We start from the raw sequence: 16,031 nt of genomic DNA, 5'->3' as shown, positions 1-16,031 counted from the left end.
ACAAAATCTTTTCTTTCTTTTCGAATCAGAGGATAATTAGAAACATAGAATGTGCCATATTTTTCCTTCTCTCTGTTTAAAATAGGATCTTGTGGATTAATTAAATTTATTATATATTCTGTTTACAAAAGAATGTATATTTATCTCCACTTGGTATTCATTTATTAATTCCATTGATATTTATTAAACACACATTATGTAAAAGGACTGAAACTGGTGTTTGAGTTTCTGCCAAGTACTGTGCTAGGTGCTTTTATAGATTATTTCCTCCTTTAATCTGTGTGAAAGAGATATTACACCCACATAACATCTGAAGAAACCAAGGCCCAGAGAGGTTAAGTGACTTACTCAAGGACTTTCAGCAGGCAAGTGTTAGACCTGGGATTCAACTGTCTCTATCTTAGAGTGCATGGGCCATTTTTTTCTTGCTACTCTAGGGGTGATTCTTTTTGTTTTAAATTATCTTTTTACTTCTCTCGAAATTAACTGCCTTATTGTGAGAGAACATTGCTTATATGACATCTATTCTTTGAATTTGTGGAGGACTTCTTTGTTATCTTGTACATGGTATGTTTCTGTAAATATTCCATTTACTTGAAGAGATTGCATGTTTTCTGCTAGTGCAGAGTTATATATCCTTTAGATCAGGCATGTTAATTTGGTTTTTTAAATTTTCTGTGTCTTTAATAACCTTTGGTCTGCTGTATCTATCAGGGAGTGTTAAGATCACCTACCATGATTATATATTTGCCAAATTCTTATTGACATTCTTTTAGTTTTGCTATATATATATATATATATATATATATATATATAAAACTATGAATTTGTATGCAACTAATAGCATAGCCTAATGTGTGTGTATGTGTGTGTACATGTATATATATGTATATGTATATATGTACATGTATAACTAATAGCATAGCCTAATTTGTGTGTGTGTGTGTATATGTATGTACACATATATAAATGGAAAATACAAAAACTATGAATTTATATGCAACTAATAGCATAGTCTAATGCGTGTGCGTGTGTGTATGTGTGTGTGTATGTATGTATGTATATGAATGTGTATGTGTGTATATACACACATATACACACATAATACACACACATTAGGCTATGCTATTAGTTGCGTACAAATTCATAGTTTTTATATTTTCCTGGTAAATTGTTCTAGTCACTATTATGTAAGCTTCCTCTTTATCCCTCTCAATGCTTTTTCTCTTAACTTCTATTTATCTTATCCAAATATTGTTATATTAGCTTTATTTTGGCTAGATATTTTCTTGGGAAAAATGTATATTCCCTCACCTAATTTTATGCTTTTGCATGTGATGTTTCAGGTATGCTTTTGGTAGCCAGCTCATATTTTTATTTTAAATGCTTTCAGATAAATGCTGTCTTTCAGTAGCAAGTTTAATTGCAAGCACTGCTAAGGCTGGTCTTAGTTTTTGATACCTGATTTTGTGCTCGTTCACATTCTTTTACTGTGTTCCTTTTTGCTCTTTCCCTGCCTTCAGATGGACTCATCAACTTTTCTCTATTCCCTTTTCACTCCTCTGCTGGTTGGCAAGCTAAAAGATTACACTTCTTTTAGTGGTTACTCTTAACATTTTAACATACATATTTAACAAAATAGTTTTCTAACAATATGGCAAGTTATATAAAATTTCTATCCTTCTGCCAGAAGTGACATGAACCTCCTTGTGCTGGAAGAACTCAGTGACTGTCCTTCTGTCTTGCCATTTTGTGGAGGATTCTGTTTTCTTTTCTTTTGTATCATCTCCCTACTCGCCATCCATGGCTGCAGATCTACCCCTGTCTGCTCTCTGGCTGTCCATCCGTTTTTCTCTCATTTTGCGCTCACCCTTCTTGCTCACTCCTTTGCCAGGGCTCTGGCTCTGCTTGTCAGTTTGCATTTTTCTTCTGTTTTTAGTCCACAGACATGTTTGTCTTGTGTTAGAATCAGGCTGCGACTTCTTTTTACTTTAAAAAAAAGTCTATCATTGTTATGTGTTTGGAGGAGCAGAAATGTGTCAGATCAGAGCTCGCAGTAAGAGAGCTGTTCTGCCTGGAATTCTTGAGAATGATTTTTACAGTGTTCTCACTCGTTTGTAGGGGTCTCAAGAGAAGCCTCGTGATTGAAAAGTGCAGGTCTTTTGTTGTTGTTTGTTGATCTTATATTTGAATGACTCCCATTCTACAGTCCTTTATTTATTTATTTGTTTGTTTATTTATTTATTTTCTGAGGTAGAGTTTTGCTCTTGTTACCCAGGCTGAAGTGCAATGGCGCGATCTTGGCTCACTGCAACTTCCGCTTCCTGGGTTCAAGTGATTCTCCTGCCTCAGCCTCCTGAGTAGCTGGGATTTATAGGCGCCTGCCACCACACCTGGCTAATGTTTCGTATTTTTAGTAGAGATGGGGTTTCATCATGTTGACTGGTCTCGAACTCCTGACCCCAGGTGATCTACCCACCTCAGCCTACCAAAGTGCTGGGATTACAGGCGTGAGCCACTGCGCCTGGCCCAGTCCTTTATTTTTAACTATAACCAAGGGCTATTTACTATCAGGATAGTCCTTAGCACATAACACACCTTTGTCAAATTGTATGATACTAGGTGGCTGTAGCCCCTGTAGCCCAGCAGCTAGCAAGTGGGGGGCAGATTGCACTTCAGTCCCTGCTTGCCTCTTTGGCAGGTGCACATAAACCAAATCCCCCACACAGTGGCTCTGTTTACCAGCAACCTTACTAAATGAATTACTAAGGTTAACTAATGATTGCTACTTACAAACTACAATTGGCATGTTCTTAGTATTTCCCAATGACACTTTCAGAATTCTTTCCAAAACACTTCATTGTTATTCATCAGTGTGGTTTTTCCTGTTCTTGTGAATGTACTATAGCCAGGATTTCCCTGGCACTTGGGCTCTGGTCAGAGAAGTTTGATATTTCTTGTACTGTGTGTTATAAGCAGCCTTCTTTAGGTGTGGGTGTTTCTCTAGATAGTAGAGGGGGCCACATCTTTTATCATAACTTTTATCCCTGCATGTTATATCTTAAATGTAAATCTAGGTACAAGTATCAGAGCCTTAATATTTTAATGAAAACTAATATTAGCTATCAATAATCAAGAGAATTCCAGAACACTAATAGTTATTACCAGAGTTATGCTGACAAGTTATTACCAGAGTTGTACTGACAATAGTTATTACCAGAGTTGTGCTGGCAATCAATTATCTGAAAAGACAAAACCTTGATTTTGGGTGTTTGTCAATTTCTGTAGTGTAAAAACTTCCACCGCAGCTTGATTTCAGGCCGTCTCTGCATTGATGTCACTGAACATGGAGTTGGGAAGACATACATACAATTGTCTTCAGCATAGCCCTGGATCACAATGTATGGCTACCACATAAAATAGGACATTGATCCTTTTATTTCACATTTCGTGATAATATTGAAACTTGATTTTCAAAGTTCAAAGAATAACTAGTCCAAAAGAGTATCTAGTAGGCAAACAATGACCACAATCTTGAGGTCTGTCTGTAAATTATTATTATTATAATTATTATTTTGAGACAGGGTCTCACTCTATTTCCAGGCTGGAGTGCAGTGATGTGATAATGGCTCACTGCAATTTTCATCTCCCAGGTTCAGGTGATCCTCCCACCTCAGTCTCTTGGGCAGCTGGACTACAGGTGTGTGCCACCATGCGCAGCCGATTTTTGTATTTTTGGTAGGGACAGAGTTTCACCATGTTGCCCAGGCTTATCTTGAACTCTTGGCCGCAAGTGATCTGCTTACCTTCGCCACCGGGAGTGCTGGGATTACAGGCATGAGCCACCATGTCTGGCCTGTATGTTATTTTATCTGCAATCTATGAAGATGAATGGCTCCTACTCCACGGATGTTATTTTGCTCTTGTAGTCTAGGCTGGAGTCCAATGGCACGGTCTCGGCTCACTGCAAACTCTGCCTCCGGGTTCGAGTGAATCTCCTGCCTCAGCCCCCCGAGTAGCTGGGATTACAGGCACCCACTACCACATCTGGCTAATTTTTTTTTTTTTTTGTATTTTTAGTAGAGATGAGGTTTTACCATGTTGGCCAGGTTGGTCTCGAACTCTTGGCCTCAGGTGATCCACCTGCCTTGGTCTTCCAAAGTGCTGGGATTACAGGCGTGAGCCACTGTGCCCGGCCCAGGGATGTTATTTTGAAAAGGATACCTTTTATTTAGAAAATAGTAAGTGGTTTTCTTAATAAAGATATCACTGTGGGCACTTACATATTTTCCATCTTTTCAATGTGCAATGTCCTTTTTCCACTGGAATTTTGCTTATCTTTGCTACCTCCAGCTGGTATTTGCCTTTCAAGAACTGTGGTGCCAACCAAGTATATCTCATTTTTATGCTTCATACCTTGGGTATCACATTCACTCTTGTAATTTGGAATAATACTTTGGACCTCCATGGCAGCTGTAATTTATCAGTGAATTTTTTCTTCAGTTATGAAGGAATGATACATTTTACTTTTTTTCTTTTCATTTGAGAGTGTCATGTTTTTTTGAACATTAAATTGATATTGTTGACAGTACTTTGTGTTATTTGGCAAAGCAATAACCTGGGAGCATGACCCAGCCTCTCATTGACTCCTTTGAGTTTTTTATTTCTAATAACAATTTGGAGAAAGAGAAATGTGAATTCTTTTCCATCTGCTTTCCTTTAGCATGCTATTGCTCTTTACTTGAAGGGGGTGGGTAACTGGTAGACATGCATTTTTACTGAACGTATTTGTGAACTCATCTTTTGTAATTTTATCTTGAAGATTCTAATAATCTGCCTCCACAGCTCCCTTTCTCCCCTACCTCCTTTTTAATAGGTTTCCACAGTGACTGCCCTGGGGGACTTAATTGTTTTCCTGTGTTGCAGTGTTCCAGATTGAATTATGCTAAAAATATAAATATGGAATTTGCCTTTAAGCAAAGGTAAACCAGTTCCCCAGTAGCAATGGTTTGTTTAAATTTCAGTGTTGACAGATGACAAATATTTTCAGTGATCCCAAATACCACATTTCATAGAATTCTATGAAGAATCAGAATCTAACTCAATATTTTTCCAAATGGTGGTCTTCAAAATGTTCATCTAGGGACTTCAATAGCTGCAGGAAGAAAAATTCGCTCTGTGATCAAATATATTTGAGAAATGCAGCATACTCTATTTTCTTTTGAAAAGGTGTAACACTTGTTTACCCATTAAAGTCAGTAGTCCAGTAGTTTTAAAAAAACTGACAAATCCTCTTCTCTCTCTCTCTCTCTTTCACACATGCACACACACACACACCTACACACACACAACTTGACCCAGTGTTTACCAAATATTTGAGAAATTTTTCTTCACACCATATCCATAAATACCATTTGAAAGAGTGTTCTGTGTAATACCAGTTTGGGAAATTTGCTGTAAACTCATTGACTCGTGAAGACCATATGTGGACTCTTGTAGGTTTCATTGTTGTACTCATGATTGGAATGTGCAGCATTTTAACACTATTTAAGCAGCAGACTCTAAAACTCATTCTAAGAGCAAATAAAATTATTCTTGGATTCATCCATGTACGTAAATACGATTGTGTTTCCTGAAAGAAAAGTTGAGGGCCATTTTACTTCTTGTTAACATGTCACACATATGTCAGAGGAGAAAGTTTGGCATATAGATTTATCTTTTAATCAGTAAGAATTGTGTGGCACTAAGGAAAGTCTTATCCTTTTTTTTTTTTTTTTTTTTTTTTGAGACGAAGTCTCGCCCTGTCGCCCAGGCTGGAGTGCAGTGGCGCGATCTTGGCTCACTGATCTCGGCTCACTGCAACCTCCGCCTCCAGGGTTCAGGTGATTCTCCTGCCTCAGCCTCCCGAGTAGCTAGGATTACAGGTACATGCCTCCAGGCCCAGCTAATTTTTGTATTTTTAGTAGAGATGAGGTTTCACCGTGTTGGCCAGGCTGGTCTCGAACTCTTGACCTCATGATCCACTCGCTTCGGCCTCCCAAAGTGCTGGTGTGAGCCACCGCACCTGGCAAAAGTCTTAGTCTCATTATTGCATATTGTTGGTTATCAATGAAGTTGTAAGTATTGCAGCTCTATATGTGCAACTATGCAGTGTTTTAGAGAAGACTTGGTGGAGCAACTATAGCTTGTGAATACACTATACAGAAGACTGGAAATGTCTTATTAAAGGGATGAAATTCCTTGGGAGCTAAAGCATCTTTCATGACCCTTATCTGATAAAAAATAAATCAAAGATTACAGTTTGTGTAATAGAGAAAGCCAGAAATATCACTTAAACTAATTTAATCATTTTAATGCCAAAGCAAAAGATAGTCTTTCAAAAAATTTTTGATAATAACAGAAAAGTAGACAAAAAATAAAATTCACCCACAGTGACATCACCTAAATAGAAACATTGCTAATACTTTAGCGGTAGTTCCTTTTAGCCCTTTTTTGTGCATTAGATTTTGTTTGTTTGTTTGTTTTGCTCTGCTTTTTTTTTTTTTTTTTTTTTTTGAGACGGAGTCTCGCTCTGTCGCCCAGGCTGGAGTGCAGTGGCCGGATCTCAGCTCACTGCAAGCTCCGTCTCCCGGGTTCACGCCATTCTCCTGCCTCAGCCTCCCCAGTAGCTGGGACTACAGGCGCCCACCACCTCGCCCGGCTAGTTTTTTGTATTTTTTAGTAGAGACGGGGTTTCACCGTGTTAGCCAGGATGGTCTCGATCTCCTGACCTCGTGATCCGCCCGTCTCGGCCTCCCAAAGTGCTGGGATTACAGGCTTGAGCCACCGCGCCCGGCCTGCTTTGCTTTGTTTTTAAACAGAATACAGAGACATATTTACTGTGAAAGTAATAGATCTGCAACTTCAGTTCCCCTCACTTGCAAAAAAGGGCTCTTAAGGCTCAGGAGAGACACTAGCAATAGGTTATCATGGTCACGTGTTTTTGTAAACTTTGCAGAAGTAAGGTCAGTTAACTGAAATTATTAAGACTGCTCTCTTTCTCCACTCAGACTTCCATCCATCATGCTGCTTCTCACATCAGGTGGTAACGAAGTGGCAGCAGGCATTCTGGGGATCTGTCTAAAAGAAGATGAGTTGTGGATGCATTTCGATAGGTTTTGTTTAAATGGTTCACAGTCGCTTCCGCGGAAATGATGTCCAAGAAGACTTCTTTCTGCTGACCTGGCTGGTGTTCTGACTTGATGTTGCAGGGCCCGAAGTTGTATTGCAGTATGCACACGTCCTTTGATGCCTGGAGAAATGTGAGTAGCAGAGAAAAAACAAGATTTGATGTTTTTGGAACCAAAAGTTAATATGGGGGAAAGTCTTCCAATCAGCCGACATGAACAATGGTAAGTGCATGATTTAATTCTTATTGATGCCTAGTCAAATCACCAGAGAACTGCAGAGAATTGTAATTCACCAGAATTATAATGACACTGAATATGTAATTCAAAATTCTGTCATTTTCACTGGAAAATTATATCACTAGAATTTTCCACGTGAAAATGGCCTTTGTAAATCTTTTATATGCTGCCATAATATTCAATTTAGCTGAAGTCAGCGCAGAGTTTTGTGTTGGTATCCTACTCTGTGTGATGAACTGTACTCCACAACATAATTCTGTTCTGGACCAACTCTAACACAAGTTTTCCTCTCTTGGTGCACTTTCTCTGGCTCTGCTTCTGTCTCTCAAGTTCAGTGATTCCCTTTTCCTAGAATACCTTTCCTTTCTGTTTCTGCCTGGTAAATTACTCTCTGTCTTTTAAGATCTGGCTCATATCTCATCCTTTTTATCCACAAGGCTTGACTCCATGAATAATTAGTGTTCCCATAACACGCATCTGTGATTGCCTCGTAGTGCATGATGGTTTTAATTTATCCATTAGGCTATTATTTTACATTGTCATTATTGTTGATATTTATATTGTGTAATGTAACAATAATTTTCACATATATTTACACTTACTTTTACATTTATATTGATTTAGTAGTCACTGCCATCCTTTGTAATGATGTTCTTTATTATTTTCTTGGATGGCCATACCATAATTCTGTTTCCTAGAAAGGCTTGTGAAACTGTCTTGTATCAAATAGTTCTCCTGGGACTTGAAAATTAATCATCATTTGAATTAATCAACAATTAAATTTATTTATTTAAATTAATCATTAATTCATTAGTTACTTAAACTACTGTTATGGGAGACTTCTATTTTATCTTTGAATTTTTCTGTTTGACTTTTCTTTTATCTTCCTCAGGATACAGCGAGTGCTCTTCTTTAGCTGTCTTCCATAATTAACATTTATCCTTTGTTAATTAACAAAACTAGTTCTTTTTCTTTCAATATGCTCAATTTTCTTAAGCTTTCTTCTATATGTTCTTGACGTTTTCTTTTAGTAATTTCTATGTCTAATGTGACCTTCACGTTGTTATGTTTTATATTCTCTATCACTTCATCTCCTTTATTAAAAAAAAAGTCATTTCCCCCTGAGTTTTTTTGTTTTTTCTTTCTGCTCTCCTTTTTCTTCTCCCCAGAGAGGTTCTGTTTCATTTAATTTCTTTGATTTTCATTAAGATGTCTGATTATAATCTGACACTGATTTTACCATAATTTTCTGATGTATATTCTTTCTTCACCTTGTTTCATTATGTTACTTTTCTCTCTGTTTCTTGAGGTATGTTTACATTAATTCCATGATTTTAACCTTCATTGAATGCTGGAAGTTTTCCTGTACCAGCTGTTTGTAGAAAAAAAAATACAGGGAGAAGCTGAGATGAGCTGGGATATTAGGAGAATTTGCTAAATGGCCTCGGAATACCTTGTCACAGCACCCTGCTGGGTTGGTATGATTCTGTTCCCTAGTTAGGAAAAATAATTCTGGCTCTTCGGTCACAGATATTGGTTGACAATTTACATTTTATTCACCTTCACTTATCCAAGGGTGCAGCTCTGCATGTCATCCAGGTTTATTGTAAATCCAGCCTCAGTCACACCCTGTTTCTTGCAAAATTAACCGCTCTCCCTGTCTGTGGGAAGCTCCCTCTACTTGCCCACACATCCTGACCTTTTTCTGCCAATTAAAGCACTTCAGTTTACCCCTCCAGTCGGCCATCTAGTCTGGAGAAGTCCAGGTTAGCTCAAGGTTTGCAGAGCTCAAGTTTCTCTTTCTGAATCCTCCCTTCCCTGTGCACTATTTCCAGTGCAGTCAGCAGCCCTTCTTTATAGACTGTGTTTTCCTTGTTAGTTTAAAGGAGAAGAGGGAATAGATGTATGTTGTCAGTACTATCTTAAATAAGAAATTAACATAATACATTGTTGATAAAATTAGTCGAGTTTGCCCACCACCAGTCAACATTATTACATAAGTTAACTGATGACAGTACTTAAATAACCAGATGTACTCTTTTTTTTTTTCCTTACCACTTTAAAGTTTGGATTTTTTTTTTCTCTTCTAATTAAATCCAACAGGTCAAAACCTAATATTAGAATTGATTAGCAAAGCTAATGCTTTATGGTGTATCTAATGCCTGCATCCGAAGAGCCTGCATCTTACCAATTCCCTTGCTTTTTTCAGGAAAATTTTTGTTTTTATTCCAAAGATTAAATGTAAATATTAATTTTTTTCTTGGATTTACCTACACAGAAATAAATTGTTAGAGTAAGACCTGAGTTCTGTCTAAATAATAAAAACTAATTGATATGGGGCTTTGATGCTACCTATAGGTCTATTTAAACCATTGACCTGAAAATAAGTGACTCTAAATGTTTATTTCTTCACCAATCATCTGAACCATCCAGGCTCTAGAGAATTAAATCATCTAAAAGTGACACATTTTATAACAGCTAGTGGGATTTTTATTGACACCCTCACATGATCAATTCATGGTTGTCACCTTGCTTAAGTTGATCAACCTACTGTGTACGTGCAATGTTGTAATTACCTTTCCTTTTGACAAGGATGCATTAAGTGTGGCTGTAATATGGGAACTCCTTTCAGCTTTCATTAACTCAATATAAATCCAAAGCTTGCAGATTCAGCAGGGCTGTCTATAGTGGCTTAATTGGAATTGCTGGACAAGAACATTGATTCTGCTTCACTCAGGTAAAGATGAAAGTAACTGCAACAATGGATATTGCATTTGAAGGTCATTGAGTTGTAGTCAGGCAAGGGGAGCAGATATTAAAACCTATACACACAAAATAATGGGATTTTTTATTTAGCGTCTCGCAAGTCTTGAGTAACATAGTATTAATTGACCTTGAAATTTCATTCTTTTGTGACTCATTGCATTTGCTTTTGTGTTTCAGATTAATATAGAGTATTTTAAAGAAGGAGTAATACAGCCAATTTTAATCTCTGGGAAGTTTATGCCTCACATAATTTATTTGTAGACTTTATGATAATATGTGAATTGAAGACCTCTGTTAGTTTGGGATGAATCTGACATAAGGACTAAAACCACTTCTTCATTAGCCTTTTTCTGATCTCAAATTTACACCTAAGAGATTTTTCACTCCAAAGTCTTCATTTCCAAGCACAAACTGCTGGGTGCTGCGCTTTTCTGAGGTCTCCTCCCCAGCTCCACATCTAGCAGTGCTCATCATGCAATGAATTCCTGTCTGACCATTGCATTCCTATCTTTTGCAAAGTTCACATAGACCCATTTGAGCACACTTCTAGTGGCATACCAAGTTTAAGTGCCAAAGTTGTGTTTTAGTTCTTTCATCCAGAAAGAAAACATCAGCTGTTTCAAATTTTAGAGTCCAGCTTGGACAACAAGAGAATTGTCATGTCGTTGATTGTGTAGTAAGACACAGTGAATGTCTAGCAATGTAAAATCAGTCTATAAATGAGAAGATGAAGACCAAAAGCATCGGATTACAAACATCTCACCAAAGCCCATTAGCAGGCAGAGAGCTCTCTGTGGAGCTGGAAAATGAGACTTTTCCCTCCTTTCTGCCTCATACATTAATGCTGATCTCAGGAGCTCATTTTTGCACCCTTTGTGGCAGACAACCATATAATCAAAGGGTTCCCATTGCTAAATCATTTGAAAAGACAAGTAGAAATTAGCTTTAGCTAATTTAACTAGCCTTTACCCCTCCTCCTGACCCTGAGGGTGACACACACATTTTATCATTCGTCCTCTGGGGGCTGGCTTATGCTTGCTCCCTTTCCTTTGGCAGTGATTTTAAGCAACCAAGTTCTCATTACAATTCTCAAATTTAAAATTAAGTTCTGATCACATCTTCTCAGGGCATATCTAAGAGGCACTGCTTGTCCCCAGCCAAATCAATTGTTTCCTCAAGTGACTCATTCCTGAAAATGTTATTGTTTCTAATAACCAGCTCAAATATGTATTTTCACTTAATCTTTTCTTTTACCTCCATTTCACACGTGTTGCTGCATGTCAGGCAGTTTCCACAATGATGTCAGTTGTGACATCATTGTGTGAGGTATGAAATGTTTTTTTTTTTTTTAATTTAAGAATTACTTTTACTCAGATGGTGGCTGGACTGGGAAATGTTCCCCGTTGCCCTGGGAGTTTCAGGCCAAGGCATGTGTGTGTGTGTGTGTGTGTGTTTGTGTGTGTGTGTGTGTTGGGAGGGTCTCTCATTGCCTATTTCTGCTTATATAACACACACTGGTTTAGGTAAGTGGAGTCAGAATGGGAAGAGGAAGTTCCCTAAGTGTTTCTTGCATGCAAAAGTAAGCGGAGATTGCCCATCTACACACACAGGGCAAGGATGCAGTGGAGTGACCTATCTTTCCCCCTCCAACTCACGTGGTGGAGTTTAAAAACTGTATCAGGATGACAGAAACCAAAGGGCAAGACCGCAGCTTCCTCTGGGGATCTTCTATAAACTGTAAGAACAAACACGGTATTTTGTAGTTCTTCATCACAACAGGTCCTTTGCTGATGATTCTGGGTTTTATGACTGCTGTTTTATGTCCTACAAATAGTAACAGGCATTTCCCTTTGCCCTACACCACAGTAAGCCACTGGCCTAGACAAGAAGCAACTCTGCACTGCTTTTCAAACATCATCCTCCCTCTCGACTGCAGGGACTATTTGGTTTCTATTTTACTTCTGGCCTTTCATATTCCTGATGGTGCATTGGATGAAACCCAGCAGCTAGGCATGTGAACGTGGTTGAAAAGACCCACGGAGGACCAGCAACGCTTCCCCACAGCGTGGGATGGTCCCCTCCTGAGATGGCCCACTGTCAGCAGGACTGGTACATGAGTTGTTTTCCCAGCTGAGAGGATGGGTCATATGACCTGCTTATACTTTTTGTCCTGGTCTCTTTTTAACTAACTACACAATTGTATGATCCCTGGCCAGGGTCCATGACTGAGGACAGAGTTTCCCTGTGTAGATTGTTTTCTGCAGCAGACATTTGCACTGAGCTGTAGCAATAGACCGGGCATGGCCACCATTTTTCCAATTCCAGTGGGATTATCCAGGCAAAAACTTCAGAAAACATGTGTGGGATTCTACAGTAGGCCGAACAGGCTCATGACACATTCCCTGTCCTTACCAGACGCCAAGCACTGCATCCTGTCTGCTTCTTAAACAGCCCCTTCATTGTTTGTTCAGCTATTCTGCTGCATCTGCAGATAGCCCAGCCTGAGAAATAGCCTAAAACCAGAAGGAGAGGGTGGCAGCAAGCCTTAGAGAAACATGTAAGTCAAGGTTGGTGGTAGATGACTGTGAGGCATTTTCTTTTGCAAAAAATACCCAAACCAAAACAAGCAAAAAAAACTACCAAATAACAATGATGGGTATTCATTACTAGGTTAAAAAATTGACTTATTGCAAGTTCAAAGCACTATAAACAATCCCGATGTTTCCATCTCTTTGGCTACAGTCAATATAGTTTGAAGTGAGTCTGCTGAGACAAATGCTGATTTGGTGAATAAAAAAGATAATCTGAGTTTTAGAAGTGGTGATATTCAGCCACATAAGACACGGAAAATAAGGAAGATTGAACTTGACATGTATCGTCATCACGGTCAAGACCAGGGAGATGCTATCTCAAGGTCTTTCCAGCTCCTTAATCTATGCAAAAATGTATATGACTTTTAGGGGGAGGTGTTGGTCAAAGTATACAGTATTTCAGTTAGACAGGAGGGATAAGTTCAAGAGATCTATTGTGCAATATGGTGACTATAGTTAATAACAATGCATTGTATTCTTGATAAAAACTCTGAGTAGATTTTGAATGTTCTCACCACAGAAATGATAACTTTATGAGGTAATGCATGTGTTAATTAGCTAGATTTAGCCATGTCTTCACTCTGCAAAGTGAGGGACAGCATTGCAGTTTGGGAGCCAGGACTTTGAGAGGCTAGTAAAGGGCAGAACTTGGATTTGGATCAGGATCCACCTTCTATCAGCCTTGCTTGGGCTACTCTCCTGCCCTGAGTGGCTGCAGGTGGGAGCCTGGACCTCATGGATGAGGCATTTGAATACAAGCAGAACTTGGTGGAAAGGTAGAAGGAAAGAAGTGAAACTTCCATGGCCTTGAACTTAAGATAGTACGCGGGCAGGAATTCTATCTACTCTCTCCCACTTTTTTTTTAATAATTGGAGGAGAGAGAATAGAGAAGTCGTAAATAGGTGCCCGTATGGTAAAACAGCATGTTGAAATGGACATTTTGGCTAAGGCCCTAGGATGACAATGTAAGAGACCAAATTATGTGCCAGATGGAGAGGCAGATGTTGAAAGCAGATAGCTGAGCACCAGTTAGAAGCCCACCTTCCACCCCTACATTGAGTGGTGAAGAAGGAAGGAACTAGGAAAGAGATTTCTTTGAAAAGAATCATTGGTATACTATGATTCCTAGTGCTAACCCCCAAAAGAAAGGGGAGAGACAGGTGCAACAAGTCCAATCAGTGAGCTTGTTGTAGGACCCCCTACAGCTGGCTAGACAAGTGCCTGATTTGTACCTGAAGAAAACAAAGCTTGCTGCCTGCCCTGGTGGTGGGAGTGACAGAGGGGCTGCTGGTGCCCTGGGCATGTCCTTCTAGAATTTGTGGTGGCAGACGGTACCTGAGTGTCCTCAGGACCAGATGTAGCCACACCAGAGACAGGGCTGGCATTTTAGACCTTGTCCAAGAAGGCCATTAAAAAAGGAAACCGACTACTTGTTGACTTAGGTGGTGCTCACAAAGGCTTACTTGAGACATTTCTAGTCACACGCGTATGGTTTCTGCATTTATAAGTTTGTTATATGTCAGTAAAATTTGCTGTTAGGAAAATGGTGAAGAAGTCTCATCAGAGAGAAGTTAATAGCATACTAGTGGGTTCCTTGGAGCTGCAGAAAGAGGAGCAAAAAGTTGGAGAAGACATCAACTACACCAAAGGAACTTTAGGCGCTTGATCCCCAGCAAAGCTCATGGAATCTCTCTCTGCGAGGGAGAGTCAGTTTTAAAGCCCTCAGTCTGCTCTCAGTGGATCCTACCTCCTTCCCTACCTGCACCCCAGCACTGGGGAAAGGAGAAACCTCAGTTAGCAAGTTGGAGAAAAAGAGTTGAGGAAGGAAGAGGAGAGCCCGGCCCCCTCCCTGACTGCGGGTTTTTCTTTTCTTTTCAACAGTAGATTCTAGCGAGGGGAGGGCAAGTCCCTGAAACTTTGAATGAAGTTGCAAGATTTTACTAGTTTGTGTGTTTGGAATTCTAAGTAGAAATTGAGACTGTGTTTTGTGACTCAAATGACTCTAAGATTTTCTGTTACCTACGAGTGGCCAAAACGTCAAATCTTCATTCAGGGACAGGGTGAAAACTAGACCTACTGAGAAAGTTAAAAGACAAGGGGAAAACAGAATAAACCTGCTTTATTTTTACCTCCAAAACGTCCATTTATTCAATTTACTGGCTGTAGTAGTTTGAAAGCAAGGTTCTGTGATATCACTCCGGAGTTGGGAGTAACGAAAGCTGGTCATCGTAAATACAGCACTATCCAATGGAAATATAATGCAAATTGTATGTGTGACTTAACATTTTTTTTCTGGTAGACTCATTTAAAAAGTAAAATAAACAGATAAAATTAATTTTAATCTATTTTATTTAACCTGATAGAATAATATATTTTCATTTCACAATGTAATCAATATAAATGTTTTTAATGAAATATATTACATTCCCTTTTTATTTTTGGGCTTACCTTTTGAAATCTGGGGAAAATTTTATACTTTCAGCACATCTCAGTTTGGACTAGCCACACATTAGGAACTCAGTAGCCTCGTGTGGCTGGTGGCTGCCATATAGGACAGTGCACTTACAGGGTTTGGATGGAGTGGAAAATTGTCTCAGATTATGATAGGATTTCATGCTTGACAAAAGTTGAAGCAGTGTCTCCAAAGTGAGTAAGAGGATGAGCTAAGATTCAGTCTTCACTTGTATTGGGTCTGATGAATAAACATCCGGATGGCTACTGGGCAGAAAAATAACGGGGATGGAGGAGAGCTGAGAAGAGTCTTCATGAGCTGTGATGCCACCTTACACACTGCCACTGGAAACTGACCCTAAGTTAGACAGGAAGAGAAGAAATTGAAAGAAGACCTGATCCATGGGAGTAAAAATAAATTCAGGACACTTTTCTGAAGAAATAACTACTGAGTTTAAGCATACATTAAAATGAACACAATATGCCCTCAAGGAGTTGTTACGGTCTGCACAAACCAGCATGCTTGTCTGAAATAAGTGTCCTGTACTGTGCTTAGCATTCTATACAGGATAAGTACTACTGTCGTTCTGGTTTCGCTGGTGAGGAAATTGAGACTGAGATAATATGAACCAAACAACCAACTTCTTGTTGATTAAACATTATCCCTAAGGAAACCCTGAAAATCACTGGGTACGAGAGTCTCCCTGCACAGACGAGAAATCTGGGCTGCAGAGAGGAGAAGCAAGTTGCCCAAAGGCTTATACGTAATCAGAGAGAGGTTCCTATGTTGTGTGTTAAGATTTCAGGGGCACCAAG

At 39.1% G+C, this 16,031-nt stretch overlaps 1 long non-coding RNA gene across 1 annotated transcript in view; it reads left to right on the top strand.

Annotated features, from left to right (window-relative positions):
- The window catches only part of LOC103878464, a 38,569-nt gene extending 23,485 nt beyond the window's left edge, over positions 1–15,084 (top strand). The window contains exon 3 of the long non-coding RNA XR_002517674.2: positions 7,251–15,084. This is a non-coding gene — a long non-coding RNA (uncharacterized LOC103878464). The remainder of the gene's footprint in view (positions 1–7,250) is intronic.
- The last annotated feature ends 947 nt before the right edge of the window (positions 15,085–16,031 follow it).

Source organism: Papio anubis, chromosome 13, assembly GCF_008728515.1.
Source record: "Papio anubis isolate 15944 chromosome 13, Panubis1.0, whole genome shotgun sequence".
NCBI lineage: Eukaryota > Metazoa > Chordata > Mammalia > Primates > Cercopithecidae > Papio > Papio anubis.
The sequence above is the reverse complement of the archived record's forward strand: the minus strand, read 5'-3'. Positions and strand labels throughout refer to the sequence as shown.